This window comes from Papio anubis, chromosome 15 (genome assembly GCF_008728515.1).
Source record: "Papio anubis isolate 15944 chromosome 15, Panubis1.0, whole genome shotgun sequence".
Lineage (NCBI taxonomy): Eukaryota > Metazoa > Chordata > Mammalia > Primates > Cercopithecidae > Papio > Papio anubis.
Window position 1 is genome coordinate 3,274,590 of NC_044990.1, and position 23,186 is coordinate 3,297,775.

A 23,186-nucleotide genomic window follows, 5' to 3' on the forward strand; every position below is an offset into this window, starting at 1 on the left:
TGTATGATTCCATTTATATGACACGTCCAGAATTGGCAGACCTATAGACAGAAGGTAGATTAGTGGGACTGTGGGGGCAGGGAACGAGGAGGCAGTGCTAATGGGTGTGGGGTTTCTTTGGGCGATGGTGGAAATGTTCTGGAATTAGTGGTGCAATGTGCACAATTTTTTGAACATCCTTAAAACCAGCTGAATTGTACCCTTTAAAATGGCGAATGTTATGGTGTGTGAATTATACCTGAAAAAAATTCACAATGAAGCTGGTGTGAATGCAAAGGCTTTTCCTGGACCACCTCTGAGAACAAAACCATTTAAATGAAAACACGGAACGAAAAACCTTGGTTTTTCCGTGGAGCCTGGTGGTTGGTTTGTTCATTTTACTCTCTTCCTACAATGTTTTCAGTCCACTACCAGAGTGGTCAGAACAGACGTATTTGCTCCCAAATAGATACATCAGCAGAATAAAATAAAATCTTCTTATCCTGTCCACGCTTTCTATCCAGTGCCCTCCACTTGACTTTCCTACCCACCACATTCCCAGCCAGGCTCCAGCACACCACATTCTCTCTTGGAGCTCTCCTGTGTGGCCTGTGCATATGTGTTCCTTCCTTCCCCGGTGCCCACTCCTCCTTCAGATTCAACCTCAGCCCCAGCGTCTGTGGTGGGGGAGCCAGATGCTTCAAGAGGCACCAGCGCTGCGAGCCTCCCGTCCAACGCCTGGCCCACTCCTCCTGGCCTTGTCTCCTGAGCCAGGAGTGAACCAAGCACTGGGCGCCTGGATTCTGGCTCCAACATCCCTGCCTGGCACAGAGTAGTCCCAAGAATAGATCCTCCGTGGGATATCCCAGTGGTTCAGATGGAATTTATTGGACAGGCCACATTCAATCACCATATGCCAGAAAAATGACAAAACTTTTTTTCTCTTTGTGCTCAGGTAGACACAATTGCTTTGCTTTTATTTTTAGTGACATTAAACATGCTTTGGGAAATGAAGTCATGTTTCTGAGTTAGCATTCCTGCCTTTTCTCCTTCCGAAGAGGGCATTATGAATTCCCTAGCGTACTGTACAAATCAGGAGAAAACAGGATTGTACAGATTTTACATGATGCTTTTGAGTCTACTGGTCATTTTAATGAGAGTTTGTTGTTTGGTTGCCAGAAATCCTGGGTTATTCAAAGACAGCTTTGCCAAAGAAAATTAACCAGTGAGGGCTGGAAATACAGTCATGCTTACATAAGTCAGTGAGTAATGCAAGAGGACTTAGCATTAGGAAGGAAAAACGTGACTCAGGCCCCCGGATAGTGTAGGGACACATCTTGAGCTGCACCCGCCATTTCAAGGAATATTAAAACCACATGAGGTTTTCCAGTTCCTCTTACATCGATGACCACCTTTGATCAAACATCCTCTCTTGCAACAATTTTTTTTTTTTTTTTTTTGAGGCAGAGTCTCGCTGTGTCACCCAGGATAGAGTGCAGTGGCACAGTCTTGGCTCACTGCAACGTCTGCATCCTGGGTTCAAGCAATTCTCATGCCTTAGCCTCCTGAGTAGCTGGGATTACAGGTACGCACTACCATGCCCAGCTAATTTTTTGTGTTTTTAGTAGAGACAGTGTTTCGCCACGTTGGCCAGGCTGGTCTCAAGCTCCTGACCTCAGATGATCTGCCCACCTCGGCCTCCCAAAGTGCTGGAATTACAGAGGTGAGCCACCACGCCTGGCGCTTCCAACATTTTATAGAAAATATGGAAAGAGTGAGCTGGCTGTAGCAGCATGTAGATTAAACTGAACACATGCTAATAATTAGCATATTTTAATAGAAGCTCAGCTCTAGATACAATAATAGGAAACTTGTGACATAAACTTGTGAAACACTCCATCATAAAAGTGATTACACTGAAAGAAGGAAATAATATAAAAAGGGAATAGAGCAAGAAATGCCAAAATACACTCTGATGCACTTGTTCCTTTTTTCTGTCTTCCAACTCTTGCTACTCTTGCAATCAGTTAATATCCCTTCTGCTTTTCCTTTACTTGTCTGAGTTGTTCTTGGTGTTCTGCCCCTCACCCTCATCTACCAGGCTTCGTGGTAGCGAACTGAGGGTGTGACCCCAGCTCTTGCGCCTGCTGCTGGGAGAGCGTGGACAGGTCATGGCTCTAAACTCTCTTTCTCACCTGTACAGCTGAACATGGTGCCACCTTCCTCCCAGGCTTATTGTGAGGTGGCAGCAAGCACTGACCTGGGAAGTGCTCAGTTCCTCTCCTGTTCATTCATGTCATAAAATGTGAAACTGTGAAGCACCCACTCAATGCTGGGCACTGGTGTCCCCACAAAGAAGCCTGCTTCCTGTGCTCGGGGACTGCTAACCTCATGGCACAGCAGTCAGGCAGGAATTACATGACGGGGGGCTCCTCGCGCTCCCCTCACTCTGGGCCTCTTCCTCTCCCTCTCCTTCTGCATCTGAACACTCAAGGCCAGTGCTGGAAAACACGGGGAGCCGGCAAAGGGAGTCTTGAGTGCCTCAAATCTCTTCACCTCAACCTCACCTCCCTCTCCTATGTGCCCTACTCTTTTCTCCACCCTGTCCCCTGGTGTTCAGGTGGTGTTCAGGAAACGTTAACCGTGCACCTTGCTTGTGAGGCAGCCCCTCTGCGGGGTGCTGAGAAATTGAAGATAATGGGAATAACAGCAACACCTCTGCTTGTAAGGAGATTAAAGAATAGGATGATACGCAAACATAATAAATACAATTTCAATATAAAAGCGAGAGTCCTAAAGTCAAGGAACCTATCTAAGTCATTAGTTGCTGCCAACTGCCCAGATATTGTCTTCTATGAACAGGGCTTCCCTGGGTTACCACCATGGCTTTACGCCCCAGGCGGGACAGGCACTGCCCTCCTGCTTGGTCTTATGCCTGGAATGAAATCTCTTTTTTTTCTTTTCTTCCGTCATTGTTTTTATCCCCAAGCACATTCCAGAGCTCAGCTCCCAGCCAGATCGACCTGTCACATGGCATTGTTGGTTCTTCCCATTTGGGCCACATACTGTTTCCTCAACATCCTTCCTACTCTTGAGGAAGGCCCTGGGATTCCCTCATGTGTGTGTGTGTGCGCGCGTGTGTACGTGCGTGTGTGTGTGTGCGTGTGTGTGTGTGCGCGCGTGCATGTGACAGAAAGAGACAGAGACAGAGAGAGTGTTTACAAAGAGAACTGACTTCCCCCCACCTCTTTAGAAAGGATGATGCCGACTGGGCAGCTGTCAGCAGCACTTACCATTCTCACCGGCCTTGGTAGTGCCCTCTGAGCACTGCTGGCCTCTTCACACAGGAAGAAAACCAAAGGGCTTTCTTCACAACCAATACCTAACACCTCTCCCAAGTTTACCTGTATTTTAACAAAGGATTTTAATTTCTGTATGGGGCGCTGGGTTCATATTTTGGAAAAATCAGTCCTGCGACTGTCTCTGAAATCATAGCCACAAAGTCATTCATTTTAAGCTCCAATTGGGATGGTGAGAAACTCAAAACCAAGCCTAATAATAATAACAGCAATAATAATAATCATAAAGCTGTCACTAGTTGAGCACTCAGTAGGCATCAAACACTATCTTATTTAATCTTCACTAAAACCCTATGAGGCATTATTGTTTCTACTTTACACGTGATGAAAGAGAGCGTCAGGAACGTTATAATTGCCCAAGACCACACACAGGGCCAAGACCTAACTGTGCTCTGGACATGCTCAAAGCCTTCAATCACTGTACAGATCCCCATATGGGACAGTTATTGACGTAACAGAGATATTTACCCTGAAGAAAACATGACCTCAGGGGACATGCTGTACTCTTCAAATAGAAGAGTGGCTTTCATCTGTACAAGTTTCTGTGGCTCCAGAGATGGACAAATTTAGGGGTTCATTATTTTAAAAATTCAATAATCGGAACAGTACTCATTTTAATTTGTTTATCACCCAATAAGTATAGAACCCATCACATCCACACTATTACAGGCAATTCCCAGATAAACCTGAAAATGAGACATTATCATCCACCGTCATAAAGCAGGACACAGGACCCAAAGAGGGTATGTAATTTGTCTAAAGTTCTTTGCAAATGCAAGTGTCAGGCATGGAACCCAGGGCTCCACTTGATTTTCCCTAAGCTGTGCTGCCCGCAACTTTGGAGTAAAGGGACTGAAATCAACCCTTTGCTTGAGATTCTAAAGACCATGCTCGGCGCTCATCAGGGCCCCGTGTCCTGAGGTCTCTCTTCAGGCTTCTCACTGTTTTATGCTCTCCAGTGCATGGCATTCTCACAGCCTGGCTGGACGTGGGCAGCACGAAGCCCTCACACACACACTTGGGCAAACACTCCTACTAGCCTGCACAGGATCAATACACACAGCATGAATTACAGAATAGAGATATATACATTCAGCAAAAAGGGTGTCATCTTACACTTATCTACTTCTTTTCAGTTAATGACAGTCACCTGAGTTCTGCCCTTTATTTTGTTTTGAGGTGGTGTCTCAGATAGAATCCCTCGACGTTAATTTGATTAAACTAACATCCTCTGGTCAGAAGTAATTGAGAAACATGAGTTTATTTATAAAAACTAAATGGGAACTATTTATTTTTATCATATTGTATTTTTACTATTTCTTGCTTATATTCATTAAAGGTTTTTAAAAATAAAAACCAGTTTTTAAATCCCATTTCTAAATATTTGGACTCAGGGTGATATTGTCAACGAACAGTTCAATGGGTTATCATTACTTTATTGCTGTGCAGAGCCTTTGCCACAGTAACTTGGAAAAATGAATCATAGAAACCCCAACCACAAAATTACAGATTTTTGCATTTGTGAAGAATAACACCCAATTTATTTTCTTTGCCTATTATTAACAGAGGAGCATGCTACAGTCTTCCTCATACCGAAAAGATTATAAACGGCTGCACACATTTGCTGTTCTGTAGGACAATTATAGTAGTTGGCAGGCATCCACCACTGGACGGGTCACAAAGAAAACGCCAGTTAGAATTAGGTCAGCGGAGGGTTTTTTTTGTTTTCTTGTTTTTTTGAGACGGAGTCTCGCTTTGTTGCCCAGGCTGGAGTGCAGTGGTACGATCTCCGCTCACTGCGACCTCTGCCTCCCAGGCTCAAGCAATTCTCCTGCCCCGGCCTCCGAGGTGGCTGGGATTACAGGCGCCCGCCACCACGCCCGGCTAATTTTTGTAGGTCACAGGAGATTTTGAAGGAAAATTAGGAATGGATCCATAAAAAGCAAAATGGATTTCATGTGATTACAATTGAATTGAAGCTTCATCTGTTAAGATCTTACATTTTGCTCATTTCCCAAACCATTTCAAATGTTCCCTTGATAGAGATGCACTGGATATATTAGATTGTTATAAAACGAAAAAAAAATATTTATTTACTCATCAATTATAAAAATGGATGTTTTTGATTCACCAAAAATGAATTTTTTAATCGGGGATGCAAATAATAATATTCAAATGTATATTTCATTCAGGACTCAATGAATCCTAAATCTAAACAAATCGTGATTGTTCACATTTCTACAATCTTTAGAAATATAATTGCTAAGTTATTTACATAAGGAACTCAAAAATTTGAAAACCACTTAAGGCAGAGAATATGGCTCAGTAGACATATTCTTTTTTTTTTTTTTGAGGTAAGAGTCTAGCTCTGCTGCCAGGGTGGAGTGCAGTGGTGTGATCATGGCTCACTGCAGCCTCGAACTCCTGGGCTGAAGCAATCTTCCCACCTCAGTCTCCTGGGTAACTGGGACTACAGGACTACAGGCATGTTCCACCATGCCCGGCTAATTTTTTTTTTTTTTAAGAGATGAAGTCTTGTCATGTTGCCCAGGCTGGATAGAAAACATATTTTTAAATTCATTGGTAATTAAAACTGTGATATGTATGTTTGGCTTTTAAGCCTTTGTCACTTTTCCAGTTTTCTGAATATTTCCCAATTTTGGTTTAAATAATCTGAAAATATTATAGCTACAAAATTCATATGGAAAGTAATAAAAGGTGGTCATTCTCAGAAAACCCTCTACTGACACATCCAATCAGTCACCAGGTCGAAGTGTTTGACCACGTTTGGCTCCATTGCCACCTCCTGTTGGTACTGGCACCTCTCTCCTGTCCCTTACTCAGGCCACCACTTGGGGCCCCAGCTGTTCTCACTGCCCCACAGCCTTTCTCCTCCAATCAACCCTTCATATTACCATCAAGTTATTGTACAATCGAGTATGACTAAATCCCTCCCCAGCATCAAGATATTTTTAGTAGTTCAAGTTACCTGCATCGTAATGTCCAAATGTTTCCCAGCCTTGTCTCCATCCCTCCTTCCTGAACAGCCCCAGAGCTCTGCAGGCCTGTTCATGCCTTTGTACTTCTTTTTGTGCACCTTTCTCAGTCCATTCTGTTTCCTCCTGCAGCATCTGGTTCCTCCTTCCATGTTCAATTTTGATGGCCCACCCTTGATAGCCCCACTCAAATGTCACTTCAAAATTGTCTCTCTCCCCCCGACACTGTTTAAGGAAAAACGGCAGTAAGTCCAGGACAAATGACATTTATGTCTCCTTTCTTACTCTCTCTGAATAATTTGTATATCCACCCATCCCAGCTCTTTCTATATTACACAAACCACATATTTGCTTGCTATGCCCCTCTCTGGAGACATTCAAGCGCAGAAAACATGCCTCTGTATCCCTCGTTCACACCATCACCCTCTCCCCAACCCCAGTGCCTGGCACAGAACCCAGCAAATGTGTATGCAGATGAGGATGGTGATCGGTAAGAAGGGTCATTGCAAGGTCTTTCTGTGGAGGGTTGGTAAAAAGCTAGAACTTCGGCCTTAAATCATGCAATGGAAGAATTCCGATCTCATACGTAAGTGGTTAAGTGCATGAATGGGGTGTTGGAAACACTCCTTCACATTTCAGGAGGTAGCAATAAAAGACATCAGAGATGGGAAGACTCAAATAACATTCCTGATTTTCCACCCATCAGTCAGTGCTCAGCCGGAAGAGCAGAAGGCTTTCTCCAGCCAAGCCAATGCAAGGTGACTTCTGCCTTCGCAGACATCTTCAGCATTTAACTTTCACTCATCAGCGGCTACATAGGAATGAAATGCATTTACTCATAAACTATGGGAAGTCCCTCTCGATCACGGCCTCTTGTATGTCACTCTGTGTTCCACATCATTCAATGCCAAATAAGCGAATGCAGTGATGTTCACATGTGTGGCTTCTCGTGACCACTCCCTATAACCACTTACCATCTCTGTACAAATTTAAATTAGGGGAAGAAAAGGGAGTCCTTCTTAACTTTTCTGTTTTGGGTTCATTTCTTTAATAATACTCTTATTGGACAGATATTAATAAACTGGTTATTAGAGAAAGTTGTGAGTTGATTTATCCTTTCACAGCAAACTCCCGAAACAATTTTTCAAAGCCTAGGGAAGAGATGCACCCGTTCACTTTATATTAGTTTGGGAGGTGTAATGGTGAAAAAAACAGGGCCTAAGAGGAGTTGGGATTCAGACTGTGGAAGACCAGAGAATGAAGGAATCATTGGCATTCATTGTATTGTAAAATACAATAATTTTTTTTGTATTTTTAGTAGAGACAGGGTTTCACCGTGTTAGCCAGGATGGTCTCCTCTCCATCTCCTGACCTCTTGATGCGCCTGTCCCGGCCTCCCAAAGTGCTGGGATTACAGGCTTGAGCCACCGCGCCCGGCCAACATTTGTTTTTAACACATCGAAGGTTTGTGGCAATCCTGCATCCAGCAAGTCTGTCGGCATCATTTTCCCAACAGCAAGTGCTCCGTTAGTATGTCTCCGCGTCACCTTTTGGAAGTTCTCATAATAGTTTAAACATTTTCATTGTTATTATATCTGCTTTGGTGATCTGTGATTACTAATCTATGGTGTCACTATTGTAATTGTTTTGGGGTGCCATGAACCGTGCCTAAATAAGACCGTAAACTTAGTCGATAAATGGTACGTTCTCTGACTGCTCTACTCTACCAACAGGCTGTTCTTGCCTCTCTCCCTCTCCTCCAGCCTCCCTTTTCCCTAAGACACAACAGTATTGAAATTAGGGTAGTTAGTAACCCTATAGTGGCCTCTGACTGTTCAAGCGAAGGGAAGAGTTGCACATCTCTCACCTGAAATCAAAAGCTAGAAACGACTAAGCTTAGTGAGGAAGGCATGCTGAAAGCCAAGACAGGATGCAAGCAGGTCTCTTATGACAAACAGCCAAGCTGTGAATGCAAATGAAGTGTTTTTGAAGGAAATTAAATAGTGCTATTCTAGTGAACACAGAAACTATAAGAAAGCAAAACAGCCTTATTACTGATTAGGAATCAATTTGAGTGGTCTGGGTAGAAGATCAAACCAGCCACAACATCCCCTTAAGCCAAAGCCTAACCGAAACAAAGACCTAACTCTCTTCAAATCTATGAAGGCGCAGTGGCGGGCGCCTGTGGTCCCAGCTACTCGGGAGGCTGAGGCAGGAGAATGGCATGAACCCGGGAGGCCGAGCTTGCAGTGAGCCGAGATCGTGCCACTGCACTCCAGCCTGGGCGACAGAGCCAGACTCCGTCTCAAAAAAGAAAAAGTCTGTGAATGAAATGAGGTATTCCTGGACCTGCCATTCTAAGGGCTTCACTACGAAGCTAGAAGACCCTTTAGAGATTAGATGGTCCTCTGGTCACCCTGACCATTTCTTTTTGGTCCTCATAGATGGCTGGTTTTTAAACCATTTATCTGGGAAGATGCCATTCGCCTGTGTAGGGTGGTGGTTTGAGTTCAGGTGATGCAGCTTATATGATCTCGGGAGTTTACCCAATGGACAGCATGGTGCAGATAATTCAGCTCCTTAGCGGGAACTTGCAACTTAATCTGTCCCTTAAGCTTCAAATACACCTAAGTGACTTTGTAATTGTGATAAATAACATCTATAAAAACTAATATGAGACAACCGACATGAAAGATTATAAGTTGGAAAATATTAGTTACTCCATTTTAAAGACCTTTGAATTAAAATAAACCACCATCAACTAAGCATGGTTTAAATAGCCAACTGATTGGACACAGAGGATTAAGGTAACTTAATCCATGAAGAACCCATTTTTCGAATTAAAGCAATGGGCTAAAGAGCCCTAACCTAACCCCTGTCCAGTGTTCACTAAATGAGTAAGTCAGGTATCATTAGTGGGATTTACTTTAAAAATGCATAGTAACAATTTCCTGTTCCAAAATAGGAAGTAAAGGTTATTAATAATCTCTTATTACAACATGATCTATGGATCCAGAGAATATGACGGTGAGGTACTGTTAAGTAATAATGTGTGTAATCTTCAGAGAAATGCATATTAAGACCACAATGAGACACCACTGTACCCCAGCCAGAAAGGCCATTATTAAAATGGCAGAAAACAATAGATGTTGGCATGGATGCGGTGAAAAGGAACAGTTACACACTGCTGATGAGAATGTAAACTAGTATAACCTCTATGGAAAACAGTATGGAGATCCCTTAAAGAACTAAAAGTAGATCTGCCATTCAGTCCAGCAATCCTGCTACTGGGTATCCACCCAAAAGAAGAGAAGTCATTATATCAAAAAGACACCTACACACATATGTTTACCACAGCACAATTCACAATTGCAAAGATATGGGCTGGGCGCGGTGGCTCATGCCTGTAATCCCAGCACTTTGGGAGACTGAGGCAGGAGAATGGCGTGAACCCGGGAGGCGGAGTTTGCAGTGAGCCGAGATCGCGCCACTGCACTCCAGCCTGGGAGACAGGGCGAGACTTCGTCTCAAAAAAAAAAAAAAAAAACCAGATATGTAACCAGTCGAAGTCCCCATCAACCAATGAGTGGATAAAAAAAGATGGTGTGTGTGTATATATATATATATAACATAAAATATATTTAAAATATAAAAATATGGTGTGTGTGTATATATACACATACGTACACACCACGGGCTACTACTCAGCCATTAAAAAAAAAAACAAAATAATATCTTTTGCAGCAATTTGGATGGAATTGGAGGTCATTATTCAAAGCGAAGTAACTCAGGAGTGGAAACCAAATATACCATGTTCTCACTTGTAAGCAGGAGCTAAGCTATGGGTACACAAAAGCATACAGAGTGGTACAATGGACACTGGAGACTCAGAAGCAGGGAGGATGGGAGGGGGCTGAGGGATAAAAAACTACATATTGGGTATAACGTGAACTACTCAGGTGATAAGTGCACTAAAATTTCAGACTTCACCACTACACGGTTTATCCAAGTAACCAAAAACCACTTGTATCCCTAAAACTATTAAAACTAAATAAATAAATTTAATATAGTATTTCAGGGTGATAAAATACCAAAGAATCAGAAACCAAAAGAAAGTATCATTTGCAAATATCAAATTTTAATCCATGTATTCAAAAAATATATAACATGAGTTTTCTATGGACAAGGCATGGAGCTGAATGCCTTATATTCTTTACATACTTATTAATAAGATTTTAAACAGAAACTTGTATGTATCAATTACCAAAGACCCATCCATCTGTTAATTACTCCTTAGTACCCTTTACCATTTATCTAAAATACATATGTGTATATGTATATATATGTATGTGTGTATACATATATATATCTTGTGTCTTATATACATATAAATTGCCCAATATATGTCTTTTGTATATATATATATGTTACCCAATATGTGTCTTATAAGTCTTGCCCAATATAAGTCTTATATACATATAAGTTGCCCAACACTTATTAATGCAATTTTAGAGTTGGTTTTGTAAATAGGAACTAAATGTCTATTAATCAGCATGACTGCAAAATAAAACTCATAATTGTAAAATATATATATATATAAGTAACATGTGGATATAAAGACAATTTATTTCTGCCCTCTGATCAGGGTCACTGGAAAAGGCAAACACTTAGAAAGTCGTCTTTATAGCCACACGTTACTAATTTTACTTAATATGATATCTACAAAGTACATGTGCTCTACTTGCCAAACTTCATCCTCTGAATTTAGAAAGATCTGATTCTGTATCTCAGCGGAAAGTTTGAGCTAAGCCTTCTCTAATTAAAGAAAAAGGACGGAATGTGTGTACGAAAGATACGTAGTACATGATTCTCTTTGAAGGACACATTTGCTTCCATCCTCTATGCAGATAAAAGAACAAATTACAATGTCTAAAATCTGTTCTTTTTGTACTCTGCATTTAGCCATCCTCTTCTTCTACTATGAGAAGGATCAATTCTACTTTTTCTGTTTTTTGCTTCTTTTTGCAGGGAGTTGGGGGATGGACAAGGGAGCATTTTAATTTTACATCAAAATATCAAGTTATTTGGCTGCATCTACATATACCAGAAGTCACAATAATATGTGACCACTTTTATACAGCTTTTCTGATATTTATATTTTCTGCAAGTATAGAGTTTTATATTTTCTACAACTTTTCAAGGGATTTGTTTTTTTTTCTATTCACTCTACAAGCGTTTAAAAGTTATTCTTTCTACAGGGTATAGAATTTATTCTTTCTATAGAACCTATTTTACTTGGTCTAGGAGCTTCTGTAGGCTTCAAACTGTGTTTGGCTCTGAAAAGAATGACTGCTTTATTTCTGCATTAATTTTTCTTCTTACTACTGTTCCAAATCACAACATACTAGAAATAAGAGTAACTTATAGTAAAGGTTCACACATAGATCATTTTTCCTAATTTTTTAAAAAAAAATCTTCAGTCTGTTTGACTCCAAGTTTCCATTTCTACATGGGATTCCACCGCCAGGAGATTTAGCAAATGAGATAATTTAAAATCCTGGCTGGACACAATGGCTCACACTTGTAATCCCAGCACTTTGGGAAGCTGAAGTGGGCACATTGCTTGAGCTCACGAGTCCTAGATCAGCCTGGGCAAGATGGCAAAACCTCGTCTCTACAAAAAATATAATAATTAGCTGGGGGACTAATTTTATATTTAGTGTGGGGGGGCACACACCTACAGTCTCAGCTACTCAAAAAGCTGAGCTGGGAGGTCAAGGCTGCAGTGAGCCGTGATCATCCCACCACACTCCAGCCTGGATGACACGGTGAGACCTTGTCTCAAAAAAATAAATAATAAGTAAATAAAATCCTAATGTGTTATGCTGGGTCATACATTTGTGCTGTGTTATTCTCATGAAGAAGCTATCCGTTTGTTTTTCATTGAAGGCAACCATCCCACATCGGGTCTGAAGAGTACTGAGTGCAGCGCCCGCAGACGTTAGGCAGCGAGCGTGTTCGTGTGGTTGTCATGCCCCTCATTCAGGTGTTATGCTGCACACAGGAGTCCCTCCTTCTCCCGCCCAAACCTTCCCTGGGCCACCCTGGGCTCCTCCAGGTGACCGCCATGCTATCTGAGAAGCGCCACCACACGCCTGCACCCCTCAGTGCAGACGCCACCACGGGCCGTGCCTGGGGACCTGGGAATTGCTTTAAAATACCAACACAAGGCAAAGGGTCAATATAAACACAGCTGGCAGACTTTCAGTCACTGTGGAATCTGCATACTGAGTTTGTGAATGCTCCCGGTGAGATTTTTCTATACCTCTGTACACGCCTGAAATTTTTCATGATGAAATTCTTAAAAAGAGGTCAAGAGGCACCGAGGTCAGGCAAGGATTACTGTCAGTTCTGGGTGAAGGAGGTGAACATCCAAGCATCTTTCCACAGACTCCAAATGTCTTCCCTTTGCCCCTGAGGCCCTGCCCACCCAGCTCTCCGGCTCAGGTTGGCCTCTTTGGGCAACAGGGCTGTGGTCACTTTGGCTGCAGGTGGAGTTGGCCCATAAGGAGCCCCCACAGGAGCTGGGAGGAAGGAACAGAGTACGGTCAGGGGATTCATCCCCCCTGCAGCGTCACCAGGGCCTGGTTGTGTCCTTCAGCCCAAGGTCACTGTCCTTTTTTTTTTTTTTCGAGACGGAGTCTCGGCTCTGTCACCCAGGCTAGAGTGCAGTGGCCGGATCTCAGCTCACTGCAAGCTCCGCCTCCCGGGTTTATGCCATTCTCCTGCCTCAGCCTCCCGAATAGCTGGGACTACAGGCGCCCGCCACCTCGCCCGGCTAGTGTTTTGTATTTTTTGGTAGAGACGGGGTTTCACCGTGTTAGCCAGGATGGTCTCGATCTCCTGACCTCGTGATCTGCCCCTCTCGGCCTCCCAAAGTGCTGGGATTACAGGCGTGAGCCACCACGCCCGGCCGGTCACTGTCCTTCTCAGGGAGCCTGCTCTACATCGGGACTCTGCCCTTCAAGATTCAAGTAATTGCTCCTCCCTCAGTCCCTCGAGTCTCGAGGGTAATGATGCCACGGCTACTACTTTCCCTAAGTCTCAGGTTGGCTTCTCACGGTTCCGTTTCACCCTTTGCATATAAACCCATGATTGATCCTAACTGGACTGTGGGGTGCCTGTCTGGTAGAATCCTCCACACAGTTTGATCGCCTATTCCATCCAGGAGGGAGAAGGGGAGTCAAACCGACTGTGACAGGTACAGCGTGCCAGATTGGCAGAAAAGTACTGCAAAGCGCCCATCAGTGTGGGCTCCCTCCTTTCCTTCCCGAGTTCCTTCACGTGCACATGGAACACAGATCGCTTACCCTTCAGAAGCTGAAAGTGTCAACAATGAGTCACCTTTTGCAGACCAGATGCAGACTGCAAATACTCCAAGGAAGGGCTCAGAATCACACATGCAGACTGACTTTCCTGTCTCCCAGGATGCAGTAAAATGGAGCCCAGAGCTGGGAGCTGCAGGGAAGCCAAGTCCACCAAGTCCCCCCAACTTGACGAGGACCTCGGATGGTCAGGAGGCATCCTGTTGCCTTTCGACGATTCTTTTCCTAAAGATATTGTGTGGTGCTCATCGGGACTCTAACCGGGCCCTCTCTTTCCATCTTACATTTCCTATGTAATGGCCAAAGACACTAGATAAGCCTCTCCCCAAAACAGACTATGGCATACTTGGACACACGGAGGGATGACAGTGGCAAAAGAAAATCCCTGAAATCAACAAAGTGGCATTAGACAGCCAGGTTTGCAACTAACTGCTTATTAGGCCAAGACAGTGGTGGGCAGCACCTTTCCTAGAACACCTGTGAAATGAGAGGCACTTTGGGGCGCGAGAGTGATTCACACACTTAGAAAATACAGTGCCTCCCATGACTAGGCTTTGTGCTGTTTCTGGAGAAGGGAGACATGATAACAATGGTTGCCTTTTCTCGAGTACTCACTCCGTGTCAGATACGATGTTAAGTGTTTTACATGCATAATCCCTAACATTATTTCCTCATCATATGAAAAAAGTAACTGATTCAAGGCCACACAACTGGCAAATGGCAAAGCTGAGAGTCAAACCAAGGATGTCTGGCTCAAAAGTTTATGCTCTTTCCATTACACAACTTGTTTTCTCCTAAAGGAGGTGGAAGGATATTTGTTGAGAGTTTTGTTTCATTCGGATGCAGAGGTATCTAAGAAAAAGAGGAAAGAGGGAGAAGCCATACAAGACAGGCGCTTCTCTCCCCTCTCCTGGCCACATGTGAAGGATTGGTTTTGAGGCTCTGACAACGTAAGATGAAGCCACAGTGTTCATGAAATACTGGGCAGGACTGAGTTCACACAGGGCCACCTCCCTCCCAGAAAGCACAATAAGCACAGGCATCGGGAGAAGCCATTCACCAACCCTCACCAGCCCAACCACAGGCTGCAGGCACCCTGGGCTCACAGGGATGTTGGGTGCAGGGGAGAAACGTCTTTCAGAGAGCACCAGCTGCAAAGGCCACGGCAGGGCTCCTGGACCAACAGGCTCAAATGGAAAGAACATGAACAAACTTGTTCCCAAGCCCACGTGAGATGTCACCTCCCCAAGGACACCCAGAAATAGCTGGGGAAGAATTTAAGCAGATGAGAGAAGCATGGAGGTTAAGGTCTTGTCAAGCAAGTTTGGAGTTTGGAGCCATGGAGATATGTGTGTAAATATTCATTGACTATTTATCCTCATGAACTCCTGAGACCTAGGACAGGTGGAATATGGCTAAAATCCACTTGTTCCTTCTTTGGGTCAGGACTCTATTTCTGGGTTACTGGCACTAGGTCATGGCCCCAAGCCCAGTCCACCCCTGTCCCTCATCACCTGTGTTCGCTGCTCATTTCCTTAGCCCTCTACTGCCCATCTGCTCATCCCTGGCTGCGCTGGTCTTCAGCTACGTGGACCCCACTGATCTGCCTGCTCTCCTGAACACTGGACTCTTCTCTACCACCTCCATTTTTAGTACTCCCATTGTGATTTCATCAAAAACATATATTTCTTATTTGTCCCTGACTTCTGGCACAGAGCACCTAAAACTCTATGAATTTTCTGAGTGATAGGAGTGTCTTTTGTTATTAATTAAGAACCCTTTTTGGCCTTACCTCAGTATTCTTGGTATTCTTTTTTTTATTTTTTTATTTTTTTATTTATTTTGAGACAGAGTCTCACACTGTCATCCAGGCTGGAGTGCAGTGGCGTGATCTCGGCTCACTGCAAGTTCTGCTTCTCGGGTTTACGCCATTCTGCCTCAGCCTCCCAAGTAGCTGGGACTACAGGTGCCCGCCACCAAGCCCGGCTAATTTTTTGTATTTTTGGTAGAGACGTGGTTTCACCGTGTTAACCAGGATGGTCTCGATCTCCTGACCTCGTGATCCACCCACCTCAGCCTCCCAAAGTGCTGGGATTACTGGTGTGAGCCACAGACCCGGCCTTCTTGGTATTCTTTAGGTAGTTTCCAGATGGGGGCTAGTGGCCAGGGGAACCAACTACGTGATTAACGTGCTGGAACTTTCGGTCTCACTCCCGATCTCCAGGGAGGGGAGACGTGCTGGAGATAGAGTTGCATCACCAGTGGCCCTCTTTTCCACTACACCTCGGCATGGGGCCCTGTCTTTGGCCCAGCTATTCAGTTGTAGCAAGAATGCTGCTAAGTTAGTTTAGCGAGACTCCCCTACCTTTAATATCTGATCAGCTTGGCCTGCCATCAGCAAGAATCCCCTACCCTTGATGTCTCTCCTTGGGAATTTCCATGCATTGACCCCTCTGCTCCTTGACTAGAAATCCCCAGCTCTCTTTGCCATATTGGGAGTTGAGCCCAATCTCACCCCTATTGTGTAGTCATGACATCTATTGCAATGGCCCTAAACAAAGTCGTCCTCACCATTTAAACAAATGTCAGAATAATTTGTTCTTTAACACTTATAGTGTCATGACTTGCATAGGATCAGATTCATCATCAGGGCCGGGCACAGTGGCTCACGCGTGTAATCCCAGCACTTTGGGAGGCTGAGGCGGCTGGATCACCTGAGGTCAGGAGTTTGAGACCAGCTTGGCCAAGATGGTGAAACCCCATCTCTGCTAAAAATACAAAAAATTCACCAGGTGTGGTGACGCACACCTGTAGTCCCAGCTACTCGGGAGGCTGAGGCAGAAGGATCACCGGAACCCAGGAGACAGAGGCTGTAGTGAGCCGAGATCGTGTCACTGCACTCCAGACTGGGTGACAGAGCAAGAATCCCTCTCAAAAACAAACAAAAAGTTTCATCATTGGACTCCTGGACCTCTCATCTTATCACTGGATCCTGGGACCTCTCCTACCCAGACACACACCTTTGAAGCCTTTTTCTTCAGTTCTGACTGATAGATTAGGGATCCGTTCACGAGTCCAACTCCTAAGCCAGTGCTCCAGGTAAAGACAGACTTTGACTTTTAAGATTCTGAGTATACTGTAGAAGCTGGGTTAGAGGAGTCCCAGGCTTCTCTGTTCATTTGACAGAAAGGCTGGGTCAGAGTCCCGGGCTTCTCTGTTTATTAGATATAGAGGCTGGGTCAGAGTCCTAGGCGTCATTGCTTGCAAAGTACCATTCGTTAAGAGTATGGGAGCTTCTCAGTCACTGAAACCCCCTTCCCAAGCCCTTGATGGCTGTATGCTCTACCACTAGGGCCACTAGGGCAGGCACTCACTCTGTCCACTTCATTCCTTATGGCATAATTTTGCTAAGGATAATCTGGAACTTTGATGGCTTCCCCAAACAGGCTCTTTTGAGACCTCCCCCTTCCTATCGCCTCTGTTCCTCTTTCCTCCTTTTACCACCTTTGATCTTCCCTTCAGTTCCTTTGAATCCTTTAATACGTTGCCTTTGAAACCCCTACTTCTCCACCATCCATCTATCCACTTCCACCAGAACCTTCCCTTCCCATCAAGCCCCCCACCTCCCTACAATCACTGGAATCTTAGACCTCCTACCCACATCAGGAGCTCTCAAAGGACCCCCCAAAAGCAATCAGATATATAAGCAAATGAAAATCTTACAAGTCTCCTCCACAAATATTGGTGGAAAGCATTAGCCCTCGTACTGAGCAGGTAACCTTACCTTATTCCATCTGTCAGAAACACAATGCAGATAAAAATAGGAGGCAGGGCAAAGATGAAAGCCAAGTATTTTATATAAACCTGTGAATTTTGTTTTACTCTTTTTACCTGACATGGGGCTAAAATATTAGAATGAAAGCTACAAGGTCTCCATTTGCATCTGTATGTAAGTTTATATATGTATGAATGTATGTATGCATGTATGTTATGTATGTATGGTATTTTTCTACCTCTGCATGGGATTGCCAAGTTAATTTACAAAATCCCTTAAAGGATTTCTATTCACATTGGCTTAGTGATAAATCAGAACTCATATAAATTCAGGCTGGAGGCAGTGGTTCATGCTTGTAATCCCAGCACTTTGGGAAACCAAGGCGGACAGATTATTTGAAGTCAGGAGCTCGTGACCAGCCTGGCCAACATGGTGAAACCCTGTCTCTACTAAAAACACAAAATTAGCTGGGTGTGGTGGCGGGTGCCTGTAACCCCAGCTACTTGGGAGGCTGAGGCAGGAGAATTGCTTGAACCCAGGAGGCAGAAGTTGCAGTGAGCCAAGAGTGTGCCACTGCACTCTAGCCTAGGCGACAGAGCCAGATTCCATCTCAAAAAAAAAAAAACTTATATAAATTCAATATCCTAAAACTCCCAGAAATCCAGATGCTAACCCAAATGTTTTTCAAGTTCACATGATTTGAGTAAATGTTTAATAACTAAGACTAGTTTGGAAGTACTGGTTTAATAAAAATGAATTATCAGCATTAAATATAAGCATTATTCTTGGATTTACAGTCAATTAAGGTAAAATTATAACCACTAGATGTTTAAGATTATTTTTTAAATTATAAATTTAACCTAAGAACAAGTGTGTAAGTGAAGATGCAGTAAAAATGAATTGCTTGATATACATTACTTCATATATATCAAGCAGTAAAACAAATAGAAACCCACATATTTAAATCTTTTCACTTTTTTTTTAAATTTTGTGATACATGCCTAACATATGTATCTTAACTGAAAATAGTTAACAGGGAAAAAACTTAAGATGATGGCTAGCTTTGTATAATGTTATAATATGTTTGCTAAAAACAGTTTCTAAAATCTTTTTGGCAACAAGCAGCCTTAGAGTTATACTAAGTAATAGACATTCATTAGCAATTTCTAAGCAATCTCAAGTACTGAAACATTAATTACAAAGCCTAAGTTTAAGATTACATAATTTTGGCTTCTTAATTCTTATATGGTCTAGGAGGCCTATGTATTTAGGCTTGTTAATAAATATGAAAAATTATACTATAAGACAGCATAATCCTATAATAATTGTGAGACAGTAGATTCATAAAACTTGCTAGCCTTCTACAGAATGCTGGTACGCAACAGACAATTGACAATTGTCTACTTCCTAGTTCTCTCTGTTAAAAAAAGGTGCTAATGGTTAAAAATTATAATCCATATTTGTAAAGGAAACTACTGCAGTTAATAAGGGTGAGGTGAAACAACTTTGTTTGCAAAGTATATTTTCATTAAGGGAAAAGAGAGTAATTTTATTCTAAAGTAAAATGACTGGTTGTTCTAGAATGAGAAAGAAACAAATATAGGACAAAACTTGAATAACTATAAAAAGTTGTAAAAGGTTTGTGAGAAATATTGCAAAAGGAATCTTATCTCACGTGGCCAAAACTGACTAAGATTGGATGAATTTATTTATAAGATTTCTTTTTTTTAATGCATTTCAGTCTCTGTTAAAATGACAAAGTTTTCTTGGATTATTGATACGCTCTTAATAACGTATTGTAAAAAGGTTTTATCTATCTTTTGAGTAATCCACCTGGGAAACAAAGATTCTATGTCTTCTCAGAATAATTTCCTGTCCTAACCTTTACCATGTCCTTGGCAATTTAAAAGGACCAAGTCTTCTCACATTTAAGAGCTAAGGTTTTTTACAGTTATGTTACCACCTCTATTTACTTTTGAATACTGTTATTGTCATATCAAAGAAAAGAGTCAAACTCTGTTCCCAGTCAAACTTCTGTTCCCAGAAGGACATGAGCAAAGAAATCTCCAAAGGACCAAAAACCCCCAGGTTATCAGTTATGTCCCCTTCAAGCTTTAGGGGGAGGGGAATTTGGCCCAACCCGGTACATGTCCCCTTCTCCCTGTCTGATTTAAAGCAGATCAAGCTTCCTGGGGAAGTTTTCAGATGATCCTGATAGGTACATAGATGTCCTACAGGGTCTAGGGCAAACCTTCGACCTCACGTGGAGAGATGTCATGCTACTGTTAGATCAAACCCTGGCCTTTAATGAAAAGAATGCAGCTTTAGCTGCAGCCCGAGAGTTTGGAGATACTTGGTATCTTAGTCAAGTAAATGATAGAATGACAGCAGAAGAAAGGGACAAATTCCCTACCGGTCAGCAAGCCATCCCCAGTATGGATCCCCACTGGGACCCTGACTTAGATCATGGGGACTGGAGTCATAAACATCTGCTGACCTGTGTTCTAGAAGGACTAAGGAGAATTAGGAAAAAGCCCATTAATTATTCAATGATGTCCACCATAACTCAGGGAAAGGAAGAAAATCCTGCCTTTCTCTAGCGACTACAGGAGGCCTTAAGAAAATATACTCCCCTGTCACCCAAATCACTCAAGGGTCAATTGATTCTAAAAGATAAGTTTATTACCCTATCAGTCACAGATATCAGGAGAAAGCTCCAAAAGCAAGCCCTGGGCCCTGAACAAAATTTGGAGGCATTCTTAAACCGGGCAACATTGGCGTTCTATAATAGGGACCAAGAGGAACAGGCCCAAAAGGAAAAGTGAGATCAGAGAAAGGCCACAGCCTTAGTCATGGCCCTCAGACAAACGAACCTTGGTGGTTCAGAGAGGACAGAAAACAGAGCAGGCCAATCATCTAGTAGGGCTTTGTTATCAGTGTGGTTTACTAAGACACTTTAAAAAAGATTGTCCAATGAGAAACAAGCTGCCCCCTCACCCATGTCCACTATGCCGAGGCAATCACGGGAAGGCGCACTGCCCCAGAGGATGAAGGTTCTCTGGGTCAGAAGCCCCCAACCAGATGATCCAACAACAGGACTGAGGGTGCCCGGGGCAAGTGCCAGCTCATGTCATCACCCTCAGTGAGCCCTGGGTATGTTTAACCATTGAGGGCCAGGAAATTGACTTCCTCCTGGACACTGGCACGACCTTCTCAGTGTTAATCTCCTGTCCTGGATGACTGTCCTCAAGGTCTGTTACCATCGAGGAATCCTGGGACAGCCTGTAACCAGGTATTTCTCTCACCTCCTCAGTTGTAATTGGGAGACTTTGGTCTTTTCACATGCCTTTCTTGTTATGCCTGAAAGTCCTACACCCTTATTAGGGAGGGACATATCAGCCAAAGCTGGAGCTATTATCTACATGAATATGGGGAACAAGTTACCCATTTGTTGTCCCTTACTTGAGGAGGGAATCAACCCTGAAGTCTGGGCATTGGAAGGACAATTTGGAAAGGCAAAAAATGCCTGCCCAGTCCAAATCAGGCTAAAAGACCCCACCACTTTTCCTTATCAGAGGCAATATCGCTTAAGGCCTGAAGCTCATAAAGGATTACAGAATATTGTTAAACATTTAAAAGCTCAAGGCTCAGTAAGGAAATGCAGCAGTCCCTGCAACACCCCAATTCTAGGAGTACAAAAACCAAATGGTCAGTGGAGACTAGTGCAAGATCTTAGACTCATCAATGAGGCAGTAATTCCTCTATATCCAGTTGTATCCAAGCCCTATACCCTGCTCTCTCAAATACCAGTGGAAGCAGAATGGTTCACTGTTCTGGACCTCAAGGATGCCTTTTTCTGTATTCCCCTGCACTCTGACTCCCAGTTTCTCTTTGTCTTTGAGGATCCCACAGACCACACGTCCCAACTTATGTGGACGGTCTTGCCCTAAGGATTTAGGGATAGCCCTCATCTGTTTGGTCAGGCACTGGCCCAAGATCTAGGCCACTTCTCAAGTCCAGGCACTCTGGTCCTTCAGTATGTGGATGATTTACTTTTGGCTACCAGTTCGGAAGCCTCATGCCAGCAGGCTACTCTAGATCTCTTGAACTTTCTAGCTAATCAAGGGTACAAAGGGTCTAGGTCAAAGGCCCAGCTTTGCCTATAGCAGGTCAAATATCTAGGCCTAATCTTAGCCAGAGGGACCAGGGCCCTCAGCAAGGAACGAATGCAGCCTATACTGGCTTATCCTCGCCCTAAGACATTAAAACAGTTGCGGGGGTTCCTGGGAATTACTAGCTTTTGCCGACTATGGATCCCTGGATACAGCGAGATAGCCAGGCCCCTCTATACTCTAACCAAGGAAACCCAGAGGGCAAAATACTCATCTGCTAGAATGGGAACCAGAGGCAGAAACAACCTTCAAAACTTTAAGGCAGGCCCTAGTACAAGCTCCAGCTTTAAGCCTGCCCACAGGACAAAACTTCTCTTTATATGTCACAGAGAGAGCAGGGATAGCTCTTGGAGTCCTTACTTAGACTCGTGAGAGAACCCCACAACCAGTGGCATACTTAAGTAAGGAAACTGATGTAGTAGCAAAGGCTGGCCTCATTGTTTATGGGTAGTTGCGGCAGTGGCTGTCTTAGTATCAGAGAATATCAAGATAATATAAGGAAAGGATCTCGCTGTCTGGACTACTCATGATGTAAATGGCGTATTAGGTGCCAAAGGAAGTTTATGGCTATCAGACAACCGCCTACTTAGATACCAGGCGCCACTCCTTGAGGGACCAGTGCTTCCAATACGTACGTGCGTGGTCCTCAACCCTGCCACTTCTCTCCCAGAGGATGGGGAACCAATCGAGCATGACTGCCACCAAATTATAGTCCAGACTTATGCCACCTGAGAGGATCTCTTAGAAGTCCCCTTAGCTAATCCTGACCTTAATCTATATACTAATAGAAGTTCATTTGTGGAGAATGGGATACAAAGGGCAGATTATGCCATAGTTAGTGATGTAACTGTACTTGAAAGTAAGCTCTTCCTCCAGGGACCAGCACCCAGTTAGGAGAACTAGTGGCATTTACTCGGTGCCTTAGAACTGGGAGTTTAAAAAGAATAAATGTGTATACAGATAGCAAGTATGTTTATTCATCCTCTACATGCCTATGTTGCACTATGAAAGCGGAGTTCTAACCCTGGGAACCCCATTAAATGCAACAAGGAAATCATGAATTATTGCACTATAAAAACCTGAAGGAGGTGGCAGGCAGTCTTACACTGCCAAAGCCATCAAAAGGGGAAGGAGAACGGAGAACAGTAGCATAAGCAGCAGACAGAGGCAGGAAAGACCAGCAGAAAGGAAAGAGAAAAGAGATAGAAAGTCAGAGAGAGAGAGAGAGGAAGAAACAGAGAGACAAAAGGAGTCAAAGAAAAGAGAGAGGAAGAGAGAGACAAAGAGGGAATCAGAAAGAGGACAGCTTCCAGAGAAAGAGAAAGATAGAAGTAGTAAAGAAACAGTGTACCCTATTCCTTTAAAAGCCCCTAGGTAAATTTCTAAATGTCTACCTAGCCAAGGCATATTCTTCCTATGTGGAGCATCGACCTGTATCTGTCCTCCCCACTAACTGGACAGGCACCTGCACCTTGGTCTTTCTGGAGTCCCAACATTAATATTGCCCCAGGAAATCAGAC

At 43.5% G+C, this 23,186-nt stretch overlaps 1 protein-coding gene and 1 long non-coding RNA gene across 7 annotated transcripts in view; one reads left to right on the forward strand and one right to left on the reverse strand.

The window, feature by feature from the left end:
- SACS (sacsin molecular chaperone) overlaps positions 1-23,186 on the reverse strand; it is a 106,157-nt gene that overhangs the window by 53,502 nt on the left and 29,469 nt on the right. The window lies entirely within an intron of this gene.
- Positions 1-23,186, forward strand: part of LOC103879094 — a 122,997-nt gene that overhangs the window by 5,487 nt on the left and 94,324 nt on the right. The window contains exon 3 of one of the 5 annotated variants that reach the window (XR_004178617.1): positions 7,653-7,700. The exons of 2 other annotated variants lie outside the window; for them this stretch is intronic. This is a non-coding gene — a long non-coding RNA (uncharacterized LOC103879094). 2 more of the 5 variants (XR_002518237.2, XR_002518239.2) reach the window with 2 other exon arrangements.